General features: G+C 52.8%; 1 long non-coding RNA gene across 1 annotated transcript in view; it reads right to left on the reverse strand.

Moving 5' to 3' along the window:
* The window catches only part of LOC132535427 (uncharacterized), a 54,247-nt gene extending 48,537 nt beyond the window's left edge, over positions 1–5,710 (reverse strand). The window contains exon 1 of the long non-coding RNA XR_009547217.1: positions 5,441–5,710. This is a non-coding gene — a long non-coding RNA (uncharacterized LOC132535427). The remainder of the gene's footprint in view (positions 1–5,440) is intronic.
* Positions 5,711–6,000: the final 290 nt, after the last annotated feature.

Raw genomic sequence — 6,000 nt, forward strand, 5'->3', positions numbered from 1 at the left:
AGCCCCCAGCCTCTGCGGCTGAACACCATGGTTCCCACAGAGTTCAAGAGACAGTTTGGTCATTTTTTCCCCCGTCTTTCTGCAAGTTCATCTGCTTTAGTTGTCTGTGTTTCAGACAACAACAGCAAAACCTCCTCTTACTCCCTTAAGACCCCAGAACTTCCTGCTTTCGTCCTGCTTTCGGAAGCTTGTGTCTTCTCCCTGGATCTCTCTCTCTCTCTCCTTTTTCTTTTCCTTCTCTCCTCTTCTTCTCTGTCTTTCTTCTCTCTCTCTCCCTCTCTGGCCCTCAAAGAATTCCCGAGACCCACACTCATTCCCTTTGCACCATGGGTACATGTGGGGGAGAAGGAGTGTCATTCCCCATGTTTCGGAGGCAATTTGTGGGGGCCTCCGAGCTGAGCCCAAGCCCCCACCCCACCCCACCCCTTCACCGGAGATGAAGCCCAGCCTGGCTGTCCTCTCTGTAACTGTCTTGCCAGACATGAGACCTTAAGCAGATCTGCAGTTGGAAAGGAGAAAATTCCTCTGGGTTTTAATTTGCTCCATCCACCCTGAGCCAGAGAGGACAAAGCTTCCTCTCTCTCCCGCCCTAGGGCACCCCACCTCCCCAGGAAGGGCTGCCTCAGCACATGAGGATGAGCCTGACTTCCCAAAGTAGCCTCTCCCCCCCCCCCCCACCAGGCACCTTGGCCTTGTAAGGAGATTGCCAACAAGTGGGCACTGACATCATGGAACTTGGGGACAGTCATAAATGCCCCCCCCCGCAGCCCCCCCTGGGGGATTAGCTGTGGCTCTCTGAGCATCTGGGAGCGGGAAGGGCTGGAGGTGTCCTGGGGTGTCTTTCAAATGCCAAGGTGCTAATTAAAGGGGTGAGAAGCTGCTGTCTCCAGGGCTGCCAGCATGGCCCTGAAACCCTATCGCCCAGCCGGGCTTTGAGGGCATGTGGCACTGGCTTTGAAGCCTATTTCGGAGCTGGGTACATAGTTGATCCTGGGTCCCTGGGCAGTGTCAGGTGGCTGGTGGCCTCTCGTGGGGGCTGTCACTGTGTCCCTATCTTGGGAGCCACCTGTCCCCAGCAATCTCAGATTTTCAGAGCCCAGTGCTCATGTGTGTGTGTGTGTGGGGGGGGTGGCTCTGAACAGAGGACTTTCCAAGGGCAAGGCCAGGAGGGAGGCGAAACCCAGTGCTGGGGGACTCGGTGTGTGAGGAGGGGGCTTCATATGGGGGTCCCCTAGGCCCCAAGGGTCTAGGATGTGGCCCAGGGGCTCCGCAGGTGAATCTGGGGGAAAGGTCCTAGAGGCTGATTCAATCTTCTCTGCACCTTTGGGTCCCTTGGACAAGGCTCTGTCTCCTTTCGTAATTTCTAAAGAGGTGTTTATTTGTTAATAAGATCGAGAAGCAGGCGGTGCTGGGGTGTGAACCGGGGACCAGACAGACGCCTGCTAGGCCCTCGGTCCTGCCTGTGCCACCTCCCTGCTGAGCTGTGAGCAACTTCCTCTCCCTACCCCCTCCTCCTCTTCCTGTCTTCTTCTCCTCTTCCTTCCTTCTCCTTTCCTTCCTTTCTTCCTTTTTCTTTTTCCCAGAGCCCTGCTCAGCTCTGACTTGTGGCGGTGCTGGGGGTTGGACCAGGTGTCTACCGCATCCCTACTGTGTAACCTCCTTGGCTTCCTGGCTCCCTCCTCCCCCTCCTTCTTCACTTTATGTATTAATTATTTTTTTATTCATTTTGACCAGAGTCCTGCTTAGCTCTAGCTTATAGTGGTGTGGGGGATTGAACCTGGGGCCTGGGAGCCTCAGGTATGAGAGTCTGTTTGCAAACCACCATGCTGTTCTTCCCGCTTTTATTATTACTATTACTATGATTACTATGATTATTATTACTATTATTATTATTATGAGCAAGGTCTGGTACACAAGGTAGCTGAGGGGCATGGGACAAAGATGGATTATAGCACTTGCATCACTTCGATTACAGCACTTCCCCTTGGGAAGGGGGTTCAAGTCCCACCTGCGACATGGCGTGTATGAGAGCCAGGCTGTGGTCCCCTCTCTGACGCACGGTCACTAAACTCAGCGCCCTGGCCTGCCTCCCCGCCTCCCCCCACCTGCCTGGGTCCTCCGGACTGTCCCTTTGGGCCACCGCTGACCGCAGCGGGTCCCTGGAGCCCGGGGTGTGGGCCCTGCCCGCCTCCGCCCGACCACATCCTGGAGAACCCCACACAGACAGCCTCGCGGGGCCAAGCCATGCAGTCATGCTGTTGCCACAGCCCTGGGCCAAAGTCCTTTCTTCGAAAGCCGGGCTGGGTGCTCCGGGATCTGAGGGCACAGCCCCGCCCGCGCCACCCTGGTTTCGGGGGGGCCGCAGGGGAACTCGGGGTCCCCGCCCGGCGAGCCCGGAGGGGAGGCCTTGCCTCTCGGTGACCCCACGTGCGTCCACAGCCCAGGGAAGCCACGGTGCCAGGCCTGGCCGGATGGTGCTGCCCAGGCTGCCCTCGGGCACAGAGGCTGGAACTCGCAAAGTCTGGGCTTAGCTCCTGGCTGCCTCCTGGCCACCGCGCCCGGCCTGTGGCTACCCTGCTAATCATTAGGCCGCAGCGCCAAGGGGACACGCGGTGGGCAGGCCAGGCCTGGGGGGCACCGGGCTCAGGCCCCAGATTCTGGGGAGCCCAGGCAAGGAGCCCCACAGATGGGGGTGGGGTGGGGCTCGACCACACCAGCAGCCCAGAGAGGATGTATTGGTCCAGCCGGAGGGGACACCTCGGGGACACCAGACTTGCATGCCCCAAAGCTCTGAGATCCCAGGTTCAATCCCAGGCACCAGCACCTGCCAGAGTTGAGCAGGGCTCAGATCTCTCTTGAAGATAAAGAGACTATGTCTGCCTGCTGTTTTTTCTTTTTACTTTCTTCCTTCCTCTCTTTCTTTCTCGGTTCCTTTCTATCTTATTTTCTCTCTCTCTCCTTCTCTCGTTTCTCTTCTATTCTTCTCTTTTTTTCTCTGTCCCTGTCTTTGTTATATTCTTTATCTGATTCCTCTCCTTTTATTTTTTCTCTCTCTCTGTCTTTTATATTTTCTCTCCCTTTCTCTTTCTTCTTTTCCTTTCCTTTCCTTTCCCTTCCCTCCCTCCCTTCCCCTCTCTCCCTCCCCCTCTCCTTTCCCTTTTTTCTTCTTTCCTTTACAGAATTGGGATCCTTGGCCTTCTTCCTTGATGACTTTGCTCCCTGTTGGCCCTGAGCCCCCTGGCAGGGCCCCACCCAAAGTCCTGCTCTCACCCCTGCCCCTGTGACCACAGCCCACCACGCCTGGCGCCCACACGAGGCCGATGTCTGAGGCCTCCCCGCCCAAGGCCCCGTTTGGCTGCCCTCTTGATCCAGGACCTCCACTTGGCAGCCTCTGCTTCAGTTTTTAATTTAATTTTTAAAAAGATGTGTTTATTTATTTTTATGAGAGTGAGCAGAGCACTTCCTGGCCCTGGCACGTGGCAGGCCGAAGAGAGAACCCACGTCCTTAGCCAGAGGTACCCAGCTTCCACAGGCCTCCCCATCCCTGGCAGTGCCCATCCCAAGACGCTGCCCCCTGACAGGTCCCCAGCCCTTTTCAGCACTTTCCAGGCCCTCCGCCCCAACATCTCACCCTGGCCCCTGCTCTTCCTTAGGAGTGAGGCCAAGAAACTGGGTGCCCCCCCAGCCCCCTGCTAGGTCCATTCTGCTTCCTCAGTGCTGTGAGGTCTGCTTGGAGGGCCTGCTTCACAGTGACAAGGAGGGCGGTCTGTGGGAGACCCACAGATCACTCACCCCAAATTGACAGTGTTGTCATGTTTTCAGGTGCCACCAGGATCCTGGGGGCAGGGACAGAGAACCTGAGGGGGAGCAGGTTCGGAGGGGAGGGCTTCATGGGCAAGGGGGTACTGGGGATGAGGGAGGGTATGCCGGTCAGGTGAGGGGTTGGGGTGCAGGTGGGAGTGCTGGTGAGGAGGCCCAGGGCAGAGGGAATCTGAAGCCGCCTAAGCATGTTCAAGATATTCAATGTTCAGAATGTAAGAAACGGAAAATTTGGGGGGCCAGGGAGATAGCTCAGTATTAGAGCACAGGACTTGCACTGTGGGCATTCTGACAGTGGAAAAATGTCTCCACTGCTCAGTAGTGAAGCCCAGAAGTTGCATGTCTGAGGCCCTCGAGGCCCTAAGTTCAGGCCCCGGTACCACACACAACATGTCTGAACTACTCTGGTGAGTCTCAAAAAATAGTAAAATATATGTAATGTTATTGTTGATAACATATTATTTTATATGAATATGAATAACATCTTTTTTTACTTTAATGAGAGAGACACAGGGAGAAAGAAAGAGAGGAGGAGAGGGAGAGAGAAAGAGAGACCAGAGCACCATTCAGCTGTGGCCTATGGTGGTGCTGGGGATTAAACCTGGGACGTCAGAGCCTCAGGCAGGAGAGTCTTTTTCAGAAGCATCATTGAGCTGTCTACCTAACCCAAATAATATCTCTTTAAACACAAAATAAAGGAGTTGGGGGATGGCTTAGTGGGTAGAGCATTAGACTTTCAAGCATGAGCTCCTGATAAGTTTAATCCCCAGCAGCACATGTACCAGAGTGATGTCTGATTCTCTCTCTTCCCATCATTCATGACGAATAAATAAATAAAATCTTTAAAAAAAAATAAATGCAGGGTGGGGTACAGCATAATGGTTATGCAAAGAGACTTTCATGCGTGAGGCTCTCAACTCCCAGGTTCAATCCCCCACACCGCCATAAGCCAGAGTGCTCTGGTAAAATAAATAAATAAATAAATAAATACAGACAATAAAAGTTTTAGAATAGTAAAAAACAAATTATTAAAGAAACACAAAATTAAAATGTTAAGCTGGAGGAAAGCATAAGGGTTCTGCAAAACCACTTTCATATCTGAAGCCCCAGCAGTCCCAGGTTCAATCCCCAGTACCACCATAAACTAGAATAGAAGAGGGCTCTGGTCTTTCTCTCTGTCTTTCTGTATCTTTCTGATTAAAATAAAATAAAACCTTTATGGGGGCTGGGCAGTAGAACAGTGGGTTAAGCGCACACGACGCAAGGACCGGCGTAAGGATCCCGGTTCGAGGCCCCGGCTCCCCACCTGCAGGGGAGTCGATTCACAGGCGGTGAAGCAGGTCTGCAGGTGTCTATCTTTCTCTCCCCCTCTCTGTCTTTCCCTCCTCTCTCCATTTCTCTCTGTCCTATCCAACAACAGCTATAAACAACAATAACAACTATAAGAGCAACAAAGTGGGAAAAATGGCCTCCAGGAGCAGTGGATTCGTAGTGCAGGCACCAAGCTCCAACAATAACTCCGGAGGCAAAATAAATCAATCAACTAATTAATCAGATAAAACCTTTATATATTAAAAAAATAAATCAGACTGTGTCAAAGTGCAACACAGCACAAACTCACCAAGTGGTTCCGCTCATAGAGTTCACAGCTCTGGGCATTGAGTCCTGTCAGTCAAACACCTTCTCCATCTGCTTCAGAATCCCTCACCTTCCTGAACCCAGAGACTAAGAGGGCTTGATGGCTCAGGGCATGGAGCGCAGGGCTTGTGTGTGAGAGGCCCTGAGCCTGGCAGGACAGCAGGACTTTTGCCTCTTTCTCTCTTGTGAAATCAAATTGATCTTGAAAAGACAAAAAGATAAGCTAAGTAGAACCTCTGTCCCCATTAAACGATAGCTCTCCACCCAGCCCCCAGGCCCCCAGGCCCCAGCCCCCAGCCCCCGCCCCCAGAGACCTTGTGAAGTCACACACTTGGCTGCTACGTTCACTTGCTGTGTCCTCAAGATCCACCAGTGTTACTGCAAGCCTCAGAATTGGATTCCCTTTTTTTTTTTTCTCGTTCCTTTCCAAATCACTATATTGAGGAAATAATGACCTACGAGACAGTTATTGCCACATGGCTCTAGCTTCTTACTGTCCCAATTATAGGTGGCTATATATTTTTTTCTTTTAAAAAAGAAGTC

Source organism: Erinaceus europaeus, chromosome 22, assembly GCF_950295315.1.
Source record: "Erinaceus europaeus chromosome 22, mEriEur2.1, whole genome shotgun sequence".
Taxonomy (NCBI): Eukaryota; Metazoa; Chordata; class Mammalia; order Eulipotyphla; family Erinaceidae; genus Erinaceus; species Erinaceus europaeus.